Source organism: Canis lupus, chromosome Y (assembly GCF_048164855.1).
Source record: "Canis lupus baileyi chromosome Y, mCanLup2.hap1, whole genome shotgun sequence".
Classification (NCBI taxonomy): domain Eukaryota; kingdom Metazoa; phylum Chordata; class Mammalia; order Carnivora; family Canidae; genus Canis; species Canis lupus.
The window spans coordinates 8,996,090-9,012,604 of NC_132877.1; the positions used below are offsets into that span (position 1 = coordinate 8,996,090).

The 16,515-nt window shown below is 38.9% G+C and overlaps 1 long non-coding RNA gene across 1 annotated transcript; it reads right to left on the bottom strand.

Moving 5' to 3' along the window:
- Positions 1 to 9,040: 9,040 nt before the first annotated feature.
- On the bottom strand, positions 9,041 to 10,642 carry LOC140629122 (uncharacterized). Its single transcript, XR_012026984.1, has 4 exons — positions 10,617 to 10,642; positions 9,874 to 10,046; positions 9,578 to 9,712; positions 9,041 to 9,115 (listed from the first exon to the last, which is right to left on the bottom strand). It is a non-coding gene; the product is annotated as an uncharacterized lncRNA (long non-coding RNA).
- Between the last annotated feature and the right edge of the window lie 5,873 nt (positions 10,643 to 16,515).

The following is a 16,515-nucleotide window of genomic DNA, read 5'->3' on the forward strand; positions in this document are numbered from 1 at the left end:
ACATCGAATTCAATATAGAAGAAACATCAAAGATTCAGGTTACCAAAATTTTGCAAGCTATTTTAAAGGTTTACCCATAAAACTTTTTAAAAAATTTTACATATATGCCCTTAACAATGAAAAGAAAGATATAGGAGACAGACAAATCGACCATTTTAAGTAGTTTTTGTGCACAAACCACAACAGGTACAATTTGCCTAATCAATTGAGGTAACAGCAAACTGAATAAGCCCCTCTCTTGTTCCTGATTTTTTTTTTGAATAATTTCAGAGGAGCAGGTATTACCACTCCTTCAGTGTTTGGTCGAAACTCCTGTGAGGACATCAGTCCATTGAACTTTTCACCTACTTCCTCCTTCAGTTTTTGTAGCTTCTAGACTTCTAGGAATTTATCCATTGCATGTAGGTTGTCCAATATGTTGACCAATAGTTTTTCATTATATTCTGTTTCAATCATTTAATGAATGTATGGAATTGGCTGTAATTTCTCCTTTATCCGTTTTGATATTGTTTGAGTGCTTCTCCCTTCTTCTTTCATGAGTCTAGCTACAAGATTATCATTGTGTTGAGCTTCAAGGAACTAGATAGTGGTTTCATTAATCTGTTCTACTTGTTTTTACTTTTTTTCTGTAACATATATTTCAGCTCTAATTTTTAGTACTTGTGACCTTCTGCTGTTTATTTTGTTTTATTTACTGTTCTTTTAAGAGTCCTTTAGCGTAGGTATATGTGGTTTGAGATTTTTGTTTGAGGTAGGTCTGTATTACTGTAACCTTCCCTCTTTAGGATCCATTTTGCTGTCTCTCAAAGATGTTGGACAATGGTCTTGCCATTTTTATTTGTGTCCATGTAATTTTTTCTGTCTTCTTGGAGTTTTCCTTCAATGCATTCATTGTTTACTAGCATGGTGTAAACCACGTGTATGTGTTTTTTTCCAATTTTTTTCTCTTGAGATTGATTTCTAGTTCCACAGCATTGTGCTCAGAAAAGAGGCTTGGTATGATTTCAATGAATTGAATTTGAATTTCTGAGACTTGTTTTGTGGCCTGATCTGTGACCTATGTTGAAGAAGTTACCACATGTACTTGAAAGGAATGAGTGTTCTGCTGTTTGAACAAGTTTGAACCAGTGCATTAGTCCAAGTAATTGTTTCCTTTTTGATTTTCAGTTTGGGTCATCCCTCTATTAATGTAGGAGGGGTGTGAAAGTCTCCTACTATCATTGTATTACTGTCAATTAGTTCCTTAAAGCCTAATTGCTTTATGTATTCAGGTGATCCTATGTTGTGAGTACATATATTTAAACTGTTAAATCTTTTTCTTGTGAGGTCTCCACTCTTATTATATAATGTCTTTCTTTGTCTCTTACTACACGCTCCGTTTTAAAGTGTGTTTTGTCTGGAAGAAGTGTTCCTACTCCTGCCTTCTTCAGACAACCTCTTGAGAGATAAATATTTTTCTCCATCTGTTCACTATCATTCAGCAGATGTCTGTAGATCTGAAATGAATCTCTAATAGTCAGCATATAAGTGAGATTTGTTTCCTTTTGTTAGTGTTGTTGCTGTTGTTGAATGAAAGAGTTTAGTTTGTTTTGTTTTATTTTTTAGAGTTTTGTTTGTGAATCCACCCTGTCACCCTATGTCTTTTCATCAGTGTTTTGTCCATTTACATTCGTAGTAATTATTTTTTTATTGGAGTTCAATTTCGCAACATATAGCATAACACCCAGTGCTCATCCCATTAAGTGCCCCCCTCAGTGCCCATCACCCATTCACCCCCACCCCTGCCCACTTCCCTTTCCACCAGCCTTTGTTCATTTCCCAGATTTAGGGGTCCCTCATGTTCTGTCTCCCTAATATTTCCCACTCATTTCTTCTCCTTTCCCCTTATTCCATTTCACTGTTTTTTATATTCCCCAAATGAATGAGACCATATAATGTTTGTCCTTCACCAATTGACTTATTTCACTCAGCATAATACCCTCCAGGTACATCCATCTCAAAGCAAATGGTAGGTGTTTGTCATGTCTAATGGCTGAGTAATAGTTTGTTTCCCAGAGTAAGGAGACTTTCATGTTCTGTCTCCCATTCTGATATTTCCCACTCATATTTTCTCCTTTCCACTTTATTCCCTTTCGCTATTTTTGTATTCCCCAAATGAATGAGACCATATAATGTTTGTCTTTCTCCAATTGACTTATTTCACTCAGCATAATACTCTCCAGTTCCATCCACATCGAAGCAAATGGTGAGTATGTGTCGTTTCTAATGGCTGAGTAATATTCATTGTATACATATACCACATCTTCTTTATCCATTCATGTTTTGATGGACTCCAAGGCTCTTTCCACGGTTGGCTATTGTGGACATTGCGCTATACATATCAGGGTGGAGGTGTCCTGGCATTTCATTGCATTTGTATCTTTGGGGTAAATCCCCAGCAGTGCAATCGCTGGGTTGTAGGGCAGATCTATTTTTACCTCTATGAGGAACCTCCACACAGTTTTCCAGAGTGACTGCACCAGTTTACATGCCCACCAAAAGTGCAGGAGCGTTCCCCTTTCTCCACATCCTCTCCAACATTGGGGTTTCCTGCTTTGATAAATTTCCCCATTCTCACTGGTGTGAGGTGATATCCCATTGTGGTTTTGAATTGTATTTCCCTAATAGCAAGTGATGTAGAGCATTTCTTCATGTGCTTGTTGGCCATGTCTATGTCTTCCTCTGTGAGATTTCTGTTCATGTCTTTTTTTTTTTCTGTTCATGTCTTTTGCCCATTTCATGATTGGATTGTTTCTTTGGTGTTGAGTTGAATAATTTCTTTATGGATTTTGGATACTAGCCCTTTATCTCATACGACATTTGCAAATATTTTCTCCCATTCTGTAAGTTGTCTTTGAGTTTTGTTGATGGTATCTTTTGCTTTGCAGAAGCTTCTTATCTTGATGAAGTCCCAATAGTTCATTTTTGCTTTTGTTTCTCTTGCCTTCATGGATAAATCTTAGAAGAAGTTACTGTGGCCAATTTCAAAAAGGGTGTTTCCTGTGTTCTCCTCTAGAATTTTGATGGAATCTTGTCTACATTAAAATCTTTCATCCATTTTCAGTTTATCTTTGTGTACAGTGAAAGAGAGTGGTCTAGTTTCATTTTCTGCATGTGGATGTCCATTTTTCCCAGCACCATTTACTGAAGAGACTGTCATTTTTCCAGTGGACAGTCTTTCCTCCTTTGTTGAATATTAGTTGACCATAAAGTTGAGAATCCACTCCTGGATTTTCTTCTGTTACATTGATTTACATGTCTGTTTTTGTGCCAGTACCACACTGTCTTGAAAACCACAGCTTTTTAGTTCAACCTGAAATCTGGCATTGTGATGCCCCCAGCTCTGGTTTTCTTTTTTATTATTCCCCTGGCTATTCGGGATCTTTTCTGATTCCACACAAATCTTAAAATAATTTGTTCCAGCTCTCTGAAGAAAGTACAAGGTATTTTGATAGGGATTGCATTAAATGTGTAAATTACCCTGGGTAGCTTTGACATTTTCACAATATTAATTCTGCCAATCCATGAGCATGGAATATTTTTCCATCTCTTTGTGTCTTCCTCAATTTCTTTCAGAAGGGTTCTATACTTTTTAGGGTATAGATCCTTTACCTCTTTGGTTAGGTTTATTCCTAGGTATCTTATGCTTTTGCATGCAATTATAAATGGGATTTCCTCCTTAATTTCTCTTTCTTCGGTCTCATTTTTAGTATGTAGAAATGTCCCTGATTTCTGTGCCTTGATTTTATATGCTGGCACACTGCCAAATTGCTCTATGACTTCCAGCAATCTTTGGGTGGAGTCTTTTTTGTTTTCTATATACAGTATCTTGTCATTGGTGAAGAGGGAGAGTTTGACTTCTACTTTGCCATTTTGAATGCAATTTGTTTCTTTTTGTTGCCTGATTGCTGAGGCTAAGACTTCTAGTACTATGTTGAATAGCAGTGGTGAGAGTGGACATCCCTGTCTTGTTTCTGTTCTTAGGTGAAAGGTTCCCAGTGTTTCCACATTAAGAATGATATTTGCTGTGGGCTTTTCGTAGATGGCTTTTAAAATCTTGAGGAATGTTCCCTCTATCCCTACACTCTGAAGAGTTTTGATCAGGAAGGGATGCTGTATTATGTCAAACGCTTTCTCTGCCTGTATTGGGAGGATCATATGGTTCTTTTTTTTTCTCTTGCTAATATGATCAATCACTTTAATTGCTCTTATGAGTGTTGGCCAACCTTTCATCTCAGGGATAAATTCCACTTGGTCATGATGAATCATTTTCTTAATGTATTGTTGGGTCCTATTGCTTAGTATCTTGTTGAGAATTTTTGCATCCATGTTCATCAGGGATATTGGTCTATCATTCTTCTTTTTGGTTGGGTCTTTATCTGACTTTGGAATTAAGGTGATGCTGGCTTCATAGAACGAGTTTGGAAGTACTCCATCTCTTTCTATCTTTCCAAACAGCTTTACTGGAATAGGTATGGTATCTTCTTTAAATGTTTGATAGAATTCCCCAGGGAATCCATCAGGCCCTGGATTTTTGTGTCTTGGGAGGTTTCTGATGACTGCTCAATTCCCTCCCTGGTTATCGGCCTGTTCAGGTTTTCTATTTCTTCCAAGTCTAGTTTTGGTAGTTTGTGGTTTTCCAGGAATGCGTCCTTTCTTCTAGATTGTGTAATTTATTGGCATATAGCTGCTCATAATATGTTTTTAAAATCATTTGTGTTTCCTTGGGGTTTGTAGTGGTCTCTTCTTTATCATTCATGGTTTTCTTAATTTGAGTCTGAGAATATGCAGGGGATGATCCCAAACTTTTGGTATCAGTTAAGACCTGATTTGTGACCCAATATGTGGTCTATTCTGGAGAAAGTTCCATGTGCACTTGAGAAGAATGTGTATTCAGTTGCGTTTGGATATAAAGTTCTGTAGATATCTGTGAAATCCTTCTGGTCCAGTGTATCATTTAAAGCTCTTGTTTCTTTGGAGATGTTGTGCTTAGAAGACCTATAGAGTATAGAAAGAGCTATATTGAAGTCACCAAGTATAAGTGTATTATTATCTAAGTATGTCTTCACTTTGGTTATTAATTGATTGATATATTTGGCAGCTCCCACATTAGGGGCATATATATTGAGGATTGTTAAGTCCTCTTGTTGGATAGATCCTTTAAGTATGAGATAGTGTCCCTATTCATTTCTCACTACAGTCTTCGGGGTAAATTTTAGTTTATCTGATATAAGGATGGCTACCCCGGCTTTTTTTGAGGACCTTTTGAATGGTAAATAGTTCTCCAACCTTTTATTTTCAGGATATAGGTGTCTTTATGTCTAAAATGAGTCTTTTTTGTAAACAGCATATAGATGGGTCTTGCTTTTTCATCCAGTCTGAAACCTTGCACCTTTTGATGTGGTCATTAAGCCCATTCACATTCAGAGTTACTATTGAAGGATATGAATTTAGTGTCATCAAATACCTATTCAGTCACGGTTTTTATGAATTGTTTTCTTGGACATCCTCTTTCTATTCTATTCTATTCTATTCTATTCTATTCTATTCTATTCTATTCTATTCTATTCTATTAATTACAGAATCCCCCTTAGTATTTCTTGTGGAGCTGCCTTGATGGTCACATTCCTTCAGTTTGTTGCCTGTCTTGAAAGCTCTTTATCTCTCCTTTTTTTCTGAATGAGAGCCTTGCTGGATAAAGTATTCTTGCCTGCATATTCTTCTCATTTAGGACCCTGAATATATCCTGCCATCCCTTTCTGGCCTGCCAGGTCTCTGTGGGGAGGTCTGCTGTTAATCTAATATTTCTTCCCAAAAGGTTAGATATTTCTTCTCTCCTACTGCTTTTATGATATTCTCTTTATCTTTGGAATTTGCAAGCTTCACTATTAAATGTCAAGGTGCTGAATGGCTTTTATTGATTTTGGGGGTATCTCTCTATTTCCTGGATCTGGATATCCTTTTCCCTTCCCTAGTTAGGAACGTTCTCAGCTATGATTTGTTCTAATACAATTTCTGGACCTCTTTCCCTTTCAGCGCCCTTGGGAATCCCAATTAAATGTAGATGTTCCTTCAGAGGCTGTCATTTATTTCCCTTAATCTATCCTCATCAACTTTAATTGTTTTTCTCTTTTTTCGTCAGTTTCCCTCTTTGCCATCAACTTCTCTTCTATGTCACTCACTCATTTTTCTACCTCATTACCCTCATCATTAGGACCTCTAGTTTGGATTGCATCTAATTTAATTGATATTTAATTTTTGACTGATTAGTTCTGAATTCTGCAGTCATGAGGTCTCTTGAATCCTTTATGCTTTTTTGTAGAGCCACCAGGCACTTTATAATTGTGCTTCTAAATTGGCTTTCTGACATTGAATTGTAATCCAAACTTTTTAACTCTGGGAGAGAGGACTGATTCTGTCTCTTTCAGAGTTTGAGGTGAGTTTTTCATTCTAGTCATTTTGCGTCATGCAGAGTGGCCCAAAACAAGTTGTATTGGGAAAAGGAGAAAAATGATAGAATAGAAAATAGAACATAAAGACTCCTAACTCTGGGAAATGAACTAGGAGTGGTGGAAGGAGAGGATGGCAGGGAGTGGGGGTGAATGGGTGATGCACTGAGGCGGGCACTTGTGGGATGAGCACTGGGTGTTATTCTGAATGGTGGCAAATTGAACACCAATAAAAAAATTTATTATTGGGATCCCTGGGTGGCGCAGTGGTTTGGCGCCTGCCTTTGGCCCAGGGCGCTATCCTGGAGACCCAGGATCGAATCCCACGTCGGGCTCCCGGTGCATGGAGCCTGCTTCTCTCTCTGTCTGTGTCTCTGCCTCTCTCTCTCTCTCTCTCTATCATAAATTTAAAAAAAATTTATTATTAAAAAAATTTCCCCTGAGATACTAAAATCCTGTGCCTGAGATGCCTGTGTGGCTCAACCGCTGTGCATCTTCCTTTGGTTCAGGGGTTGATCCTGGGGACCTGGGATTGAGTTCCGCATTGGAAACCCTGAAGGGAGTCTGCTCCTCCCTCTGCCTGTGTCACTGCCTCTCTCTGTGTGTCTCTCATGGGCAAAGAAATAAAATCTTAAAACCAAAATAAAAGAAATTCTGTGCCTACCGCTTGCCCTGGTTTTGAGTCCAAAATATGAACTATGTGATATAGAAATCCCCAACCAAAAATGAAACTGGTTTTAGGTCCATGTGACCTCTGAGGTGTTAGATACAAAACCTATTATGCTATAGGAGCCCCACCATGGTCCGGGTCACAAGAAAAGTCCCGTTGAAGGTGAGCTCACATTCCAAAATTAGGAAACAGATGAGCAAACAATCCATGTGAGGGATGAACAACAGGTATAAAAAGGGCATATTTACACAAATACTTCACCAATAATTTCATGACATGAAAGACATAGAACAAAAACCTGAAATTCTAATAAAAAATACAAGACACTGAAGAACAGATGCCCAAACAAACAAACAATGAAACCAACCCCAGAAAGAAAAATGGAGTCATTGAGATAAAGAAATCAGTGGATAGTATACACTTCAGGTGGACACTACGTACTTTTTAAAGATTGTATATATTTAATCATGAAAGACACACAGAGAGACAGGTAGAGACACGGGCAGGGAGAATGCAGGCTCCAGGCAGGGAGCCAGAAAAGGGGCTCCTTCCCAAGACTCCAGGAACACGCCCTGGGCTGAAGGCAGGTGCTAAACTGCTGGGCCATGCAACCATGCCCAAGATGAAGGATTTGAACCAGTGCATGCGGGCAGAAAAGTGTGAGGCTCCACAAAGGAAAGGTCTGACTGATGCTTGAAAGTCATCTTTATTTATCCACGCAGCACACAGGCTGGGTTTAAGGAACAAGGGTGAGATGGGCACTAAACACTCCGAGTGGTGATCATCTTCTCCCAAGGTTCACACTTTAGCATTGTGGATACTGATATCACTGTGCACCCTGACATGGTTCAGCCTGCAGTTATCACATTCTGGGCTGAACCAGAGAGGAGATCATGGGCATCAGAAGGACACCTCAGGGGAGGGAGGGCGACTTGGGTTCAAAATCCGTGGGGCCTGGGCCAGCACAACCCAGGGGCTCAGCACAGGATCATAGGATAAAAGAATGAACGTCGTTGATGTGGTTACATGGAGAAGAAACAGCAAGCACTCTGAGACATCCATCTTAGAGTTAATCTTATAGATTAACTTACACAATTAACTGAATGGATATATATTTCTCAAATTTACCAGGAGGGCAGAAGTTACAGGTGTTTGAGTGTGGCTTCCCCAGTGTCCCCATATTGGGAGTTCTGTGGTCTCATGTCTGGGGTGGGGGGGAGGTGTAAGCTTTGCTATTGGAGTGTGGGGCAGGGGGCCCTAAGTTACATTGGGGCTGATGGGGCTCTCTCAGGCTCTGCTCCCCTTGTGGAGGTTAGGCGTCCCCACTGGACCCTTTGGTCTCCCAGTCTGCTCTCTATGGGGTGATGCCCCACAGGTGAAAAGAAGCTCCAGCAAATGAGGAGCTTTTTACTAAGGCATTGCTCCCTCCATCTCTCCCTCCTTCCTTCCCTGCCTAAGTCCGTTCTTCCTTCCTTCCTTCCTTCCTTCCTTCCTTCCTTCCTTCCTTCCTTCCTCCTTCCTTTCTTCCTTCCTTCCTGTTCCTCCCTCTGCCTGTGTCACTGCCTCTCTCTGTGTGTCTCTCATGGGCAAAGAGACCTTCCTTCCTTCCCCCTCCCTCATTCCTTCCTTCCTCCATCACTTCCTGCATTCCTCCCTTCCTCTCTCGACTTCTGTCCACAACTCCCTCCCTCCCTTGCTTTCTTAGAATTGAGCTCTTTACCCCAATTCCCCTGAGGCAGCCCTGTGTCAGAGACACCTGCCCTGACTAGAGTTAAAATGGGGTGAGAGGGCCTCACCCCAAAATAGAAAGGTAGAAAGACAAGAGCTATGGATTTTTGGCTCATGTGGTGAGTCTGGTATCCGGTAGCAAAATTATTCTTACCAGGTCTTAAAGGAGTCATGGGTATCTTGGCTCTTTTGCCTGTTGTTGCAAAGTACCATCAACTTCTCAGGTTTCCTAAAGATATGTGTTGGAATTTTGATTGAGATTTCACTGAATCTATATATTGCTTTATGACAATGATTTTAATATATGTATAAATAAATATATATATACTTATTATATATATATCATCTGTTTATTTGATGCTATCATCTTGAAAGGATATGCATGTATACTTTCCTTCTAGGCTTTGGTGCCCGCCATTTTCTCGGATTCAGAGGTTCAAGGGTCAGAGCTTCAATTAGATCAGAATGGGGGGCCCCTTTCTTTTTGTAGGAGGCATTTCTCAAAGGCAATAACTCCCTAGTCCATTTCCACAAATCCTATGGTGCAGAACAATAGAGTCTTGTAGGAACCAGACCAAAGAACCTTGACTCCTTCTATGACTATAATAGGGGTCTTGTGCTTGTGTGGGAGTTCTTAGAGGTCACCCATTCTCACATTTACTTTCATCCAGGACAGATCAATAGGACTCACCCATGTAGAGATCAGATGACATGATTTCCACTCACTCTTCTCTACCTTGCATCCCTGGTCTTGCTGTTTGCTCTGTGGTCACAGACCAAATTCCATGGAGAAACCAGTTATAAATGTAGACTTCATTCAGGCCAGCTAATTAGGAAAGAGAGGAAAGAAACTGGTTTTCTGGCAGAGATGATCTTGCTAAAGGTATCTCTGGCATCTGAAGGTGATTTATAAGGATGAAGGTAACATACAGAGAATAATATGATAACCATGTTGTGGGTGAAAATGCCATCATGGACAAGGCTTACCCTCCAAGCTAAATGTTGATTAGCATTGACTTGAGTTCCCAACATTCACCAAGTGAAGCTCCTGGGGATTGATTGTTCTGGCAATTCTGGATGATATCAGAACAGTCCCACTCACAGGGAAATCATCTCTCCAGGATAGGATTTGTGTATCACGGAGGTCTGGATGGAGTTGGCTGGAACATTTGGGAGGATAAGACTTTAACGTCTACTTAGGGCTGGGAAGGGGAGTAGGAGTAAAGAACAAACTGGAGAAGTGGAGAACAGTAGCAGGAAAAAAGTAGCGGGGGCTGGAGGTTTTTGAAGGAATAGAGCAAGATTTGGGTGGGGAAACCTGTACGTTAGGGTGGCAAGGAGGGACAGCACTATGAACAGGAGGGAAAGAAATAGGCTTATGAGTTGAGAGAGGTGGCTGACGCTGGGGAGTGTTCTGTGGATGAAAAGAGTTACACACAAGAGGAAACTGTCTTGGACAATGAGAGGAGGAAGGAATAGAGTAGATAGGAGGACACCGGGGTTGAGGGGAGGAAGGAATAGAGTGGGTAGGTGGAGCCCGGGGTCGTGAGGAGGAAGGAAAAGAGTGGGGAGTTGGAGCCTGGGGTCAAGAGGAAGATGGAAAAGAGTGGATAGGTGGATCCCAGGGTGGAGAGGAGGAAGGAATAGAGTGCGTAGGTGGAGTCTGGGGTTGAGAAGAAGAAATCTGAGGCAGCTTTTTGTCATTTCTCCAAGGGCGTTTGGCTACTTACTCATCTTGACCAAATGAGTAACTGGACATAAGCTCAGAATTACCTCATTATTTATGTCCCAAGCCAGGCCGCGCTTCATCCCCTGGCTCAATGTCCATTATGATATGTGTGTGCCCCTCCCTCTGGGTATGTCAGCAGGCTCACCAGCCAGGGACATGATCCTGGGTGTGAGGTTGGAGAGTGATCCCAGGAAGTGGCAGACAGAAGAAATGTAATAGGAGACCCTAGGCCTTGGGAGAACATGTAGTGTTGCCCCTCACTAGGCAAAGTTTGATCAAAGGGCTGTGCTACAGTCAGAGGCTGGGCACCAAGACAATGCATCGGAAGCATGTGTGGGTAAAGTGGGAAGTGCATGCCTCCAGCTACCTAACTTATTCCCTTCTCCAAAGCCCTCCTACATCACTTAGATCACTTCATGAATATCAGTGATATTATTAAGATGTCCAGGTTAATACCTTGAAAACTTCCTGTTTCCTTAGACAGTTTCATGATTTCCTATTTCTTGAATCTCCTGGCTTTACCTGTAACCTGGATTTTCCATGAAAATACTGCTTCCTTTGCATCACTATGTCCACTTGAGTAATTTATATATAGCTTTGAGTAATTTCCTTATGTTTTATAAAACCAGGACTATGGGGGATCCCTGGGTGGCTCAATGGTTTGGTACTTGCCTTTGGCCCAGGGCATGATCCTGGAGTCCCGGGATCAAGTCCCATGTCAGGCTTCCTGCATGAAAACTGCTTCTCCCTCTGCCTGTGTCTCTGCCTCTCTCCATCTCTATGTCTATCATTAATTTAAAAACTTAAAAAATAAATAAATAAAACCAGGACCATAACTTGGGAATATTATAATATAAATGATAATTTTTTCTTCCTGAAAATCTGGATTGTTAGAATAAGGGAATATAACATGGTGGTTTTACAGTTCTAGCTCTGGCTAGATTGCCTTTGTTCAAGTTGGTCATTTTCAATTCCATGACCACAGATCTCAATTTCATTATGTAAAATCAGATAAAGACAGTATCTTAAGATTAAGCGAGAAAATATGATATAGGTAATACTGATAATTTCTGGTATTTCATAAATGCTTAAAAACATTAGATTTTGCAATATTAAATTGATTTGAAGGCCATTTTTCTTATATTTTAGCTTTACAGAAAATAGGATACATATTACAGTCTATAGGTTGTTTATCTTTACAATTACAATGAAGTAATAGCATAGTTGCCAATAAACATCAGAAGAAATGGAATTAACAATTAAAAATTGGAGACATTAATTTTTAAGGTCTTTCTCTCAACAATGTTTTTGTTATTTGTTTTTTAAGATTTCTTAGAGAAATCTTAGAGATTTAGAAAAGAAAGAGCAGGAGCAGGAGGGGCAGAAGAAGAGAGACCAATAGAATACTAAGCAGACTCCATGCTGAATCCAGAGCCCAACATGGGGTTAGATATCAGAACCCTGGGATCATGGGATCCCTGAGTGGTACAGCGGTTTGGTGCCTGCCTTTGGCCCAGGGCGTGATCCTGGAGACCCGGGATCGAATCCCACGTTGGGGTCCCGGTGCATGGAGCCTGTTTCTCCCTCTGCCTGTGTCTCTGCCTCTCTCTGTGTGTGTGACTATCATCAATCAATCAATCAATCAATCAATATTTAAAAAAAAAGAACCCTGGGATCAGGACCTGGCCCAAACCCAAGAGTCAAATGCTTAACTGACTACATCACCCAGGTGCCCCTCTTAGCAATGCTTTTTAATGTCTTACACAAATTTTCAATGATTATTTTAAATTATTTTGTTTTCATATGCTAGCATAAACATTTTCCAATTTTTCATTGCTAGACATATATATAATTGATTTTCATATTGACCTTATATCCTATAATGAGATTTGTTAGTTTAAGTATTATATTATAGAAAATCTAGGATTTTCTATTTACATATTCCTGTAGTCTAAAAATAGGCTGTTTTGCTTCTTCCTCTCTGATATGTAGTTTTTTTTAACCTAGCATTACTGCAACAGTAAGGGTATCACATACAATGGAAACAGATATTATTTCTGTGTCCCTAATCTTAGAGGAAATGTCTTTAGTCTTTCATGACTGAACACAGTAGTAGCTGTAGATTTCTCATAGATGTTCTTTATCAGGCTGAGGGAATTTCTATTTTTAGTTAGATGAAAATTGTTTTAATAGGTGTTGAATTTTGCCAAATTCAAACACTTTTTTATACCTACTGAGATTATCATATGATTTTTTAGTGTATAAGATTACATTGAATGGTTATTCAATATTAAACCAATTGCATTCCTGAGCTAAATTCCAGTCACGATCATGGTTTTGTGTGCATACATACAAAAAAAATACATATATACATAGCATGTTTCGTGTATAGCTATATTTAATTTGCTAACATTTGGTTATGAATTTTACATTGTTATTTTGAGGTATATTAGTAATTATTTTACATTTTTTGTGCTGTCTTTTTCCGGTTTTGGTATCATGCTAATGTAGGCTTCCTGAACTCATATGGCTAGTATTTCTATTTCCTCCTTCTTTTTTCTACATAATTTATGTAAGATTGATGGACTATATCAATTTATTTCCTTGGACCTAGAATTTTCTTAAAACTTTTTTAAAAATTTAGGTTACAAACTCAATTTCTTTTTCTTTTTTTAGGTTTTATTTATTTATTCATGAAAGACACGGAATGAGAGACAGAGACATAGTCAGAGGAAGAAGCAGGCTTCCAGCAGGGAGCCTGATTCAGGACTTTTTCCCCTGACTCCAGGATCATGACCTGGGCCAAGGCAGACATTCAACCACTGAATGACCCAGGTATCCCCAAACTTAAAATCTTTAATAACTAGACTACTATTCAAATTTTAAAAGTCATTTTGTAAGTTGCCTTTTAAGTCATTTTTTATTCATTGTTTTTCAAAGAATTTGTCAATTTTTTTCTAAGTTGTTTGTCTTAGATTAGGCTACTACAGTGAAATACCACAGAATGGAAGACAAAAACAATAAACATTTATTTTTCATAGTTCTGGAGGCTGAGAGAGTCAAGTTTCAGATAATAGCCAATATAATTTCCGCTGAGATTTTCTTTCTGGCTTCCATACAGCTTTCTTATTTCTCTATTCTCACATGGCATAGAGAAATATTATCTTTCTCCTGTTTATTCTTAAAAAGGTTCCACCTTCATGATCTACCTCCCTCCTAAATGTTCCACTAGAACTTTATAAAATATTCCTCCCAATAGCAGCAAAACACACATTCTTTCTAAGAACATATGAAAAATTCTCCAGGGTACATCATAGATTAGGCTACAAAATAAATATTAGTAAATTTAAAGACTGATCATATCAAGCATATTTCCTATCATATGGTATGAAAGAGGAAACAAAAAAAATTTTTTAAAAAAAGAAAGAGGAAACCAATTACAATAAGAAAACTGGAAAATAACTGTGGATGTACCTGAGGCGGGGGGAGGCATAGGTCAAAAGAGAAACCAATATATAAATTTTTAAAAAATTGAGAAAAATGAAAATGGAAATAAAACATACCAAACTTATGCATTAGAGCAAAAACAGTTCTAAGAGGGAATCTGATGACTGGGATAAATGCCTACATTAAGGGGAAAAAAAGAGCTCCAGTAAACTTAACTTTACACCTTAAGGAATAGAAAGGCACAAACTAAGCCCAAAGTTAGTAGAATGAAATAAATAACAAAGCTCAGAGTAGAAATAAATAAAATAGAGACTAAAAAGACACTAGAAAAGATCAATGAAACTAAGCGGGTTTTAAAAAAAAGAAACTAAGAGGATTTATTTTTAAGATAAATAAGACAAATCTTAGTTTGGATCAACAAGAAAGAAGGATCAAAATTAGAAATGAAAGAGTAGACACTACAACTGATACCACACAAATATGAGGAATCTAAAAGAACACTATGAAAAATTATACACCAATAAGGCAGCACGGATGGCTCAGTAGTTTAGCGTCACCTTCAGCTCAGGGCCTGATCCTGGAGACCTGGGTTCGAGTCCCACCTTGGGCTCCCTGCACGGAGCCTGCTTCTCCCTCTGCCTGTGTCTCTGCTTCTCTCTCTCTGTGTGTCATAAATTAATAAATAAAATCTTTTTAAAAAAATTTTAACTTTTTAAATTTATTTATGGTAGAGGGAGAGAGAGAGAGGCAGAGACATAGGCAGAGGGAGAAGCAGGCTCCATGCACCGGGAGCCTGATGTGGGATTCAATCCCGGGTCTCCAGGATCACGCCCTGGGCCAAAGGCAGGCACCAAACCGCTGTGCCACCCAACGATCCCAATAAATAAAATCTTTAAAAAGTATACAACAACAAATTAAAAAACCTAGAAGAAATGGATAATTCCAAAAATATACAACACATCAAGACTACATTATGATGACATAGAAAATATGAACAGACCAATGTCTAGTAAGGTAATTGAATCAGTAACTAAAAACTTCTCAACAACAAACTATGGAAGCAGGTGGTATCACTGGTGAATTCTATCAGACACTTAAATAATTAATATGAATTATTCTCAAACTACTAGGAAATTTAAGAGGAGGAAATATTTCCAAACTCATATTATGAGGTCAGCATTACCCTGATATGAAAACCAGACATGGACCTACAGGAAAATAAAATTATAGGCCCTAAATCCTCATGATTATAGACACAAAAATCCTCAACAAAATATTAGCAAACCAAATGAAACTATCCATTAAAAGAATCATGCACCACAACCAAATGGGATTTATTACAGGAATGCAGGGATGGTTCAATACGCACAAATCAATTTGATGTGCCAGTTAACAGAGTGAAGGATAAAATCCTGTAGTCATCTCATTGCATGCAAAAAAAAAGGATTTTACAAAACTCAACATCCATGCATGAAACAAAACTGTCAGCAAATGATGTATAGGGGGAATATAATAAACATTAACAAAGGCCATGTGCAACTAGCCCACAGCTAAGATCATACTCAAAGGTAGACAGCTAAATGCTTTTTCTGTGTAATCAAGAACAAGATGAGTATGTTCATGCTCACCATTTTTTATTCAACATAATGCTAGAAGTATTAGCCAGAGCAGTTAGGCAAAGAAGGGGGGCATCCAAACTAGAAAGGAATAAGTCAAACTGTCTATTTTCACATGATATTTTCATCATTTACAGAAAAAAAGCCCATGGGGTACCTGGGTGCCTCAGTTATTAAGCATCTGTCTGACTATTTCAGTTTAGGTCATGATCTCAGGGATATGAGTTCAAGCCTTGCATTGGGCTCTGCACTGGAAGTGATGCCTGCTTAAGATTCTCTCTCCCCATCTGCTCACCCCTGGAAGGAAGGAAGGGAGGGAGAGGGAGGGAGGGAGGGAGGGAGGAAAGAAAGAAAGAAAGAAAGAAAGAAAGAAAGAAAGAAAGAAAGAAAGAAAGAGAAGAAAGAAAAGGGAAAAGAAAAAAGAAGAAAAAGACTTCACTAAAAAACTTTTAGGATTAATAAATGAATTCAGTAAAGCTGCAGGATACCAAACCAGTATATAAAAATCAGTTGTATTTAAGAATTCCAGGGATAATGGCTAACTAGAAGGTCCCTATTTCGCCTCATACCTTGGCTAACACTAGATAATATTCACATCAGAGCAAGAATCCCAGAAAAAGAACCAAAGACTGGCTGAAGAAATTCCACAACTAAATGTAGAGAAGAGGCCACACATCAAAGATGTAAGCAAGACAAAGACTCAGTAGGAACCTAAACCTCATAGGTCTGACCACAGGAGGGAGGGAAAGAGCCACAGGAATGGAAAGGGGTGAAAAATAGACTAACACAATGGGGAGCCTACAAGGGCAAGAGAAATCCCTATAGCATTTAGCTTTG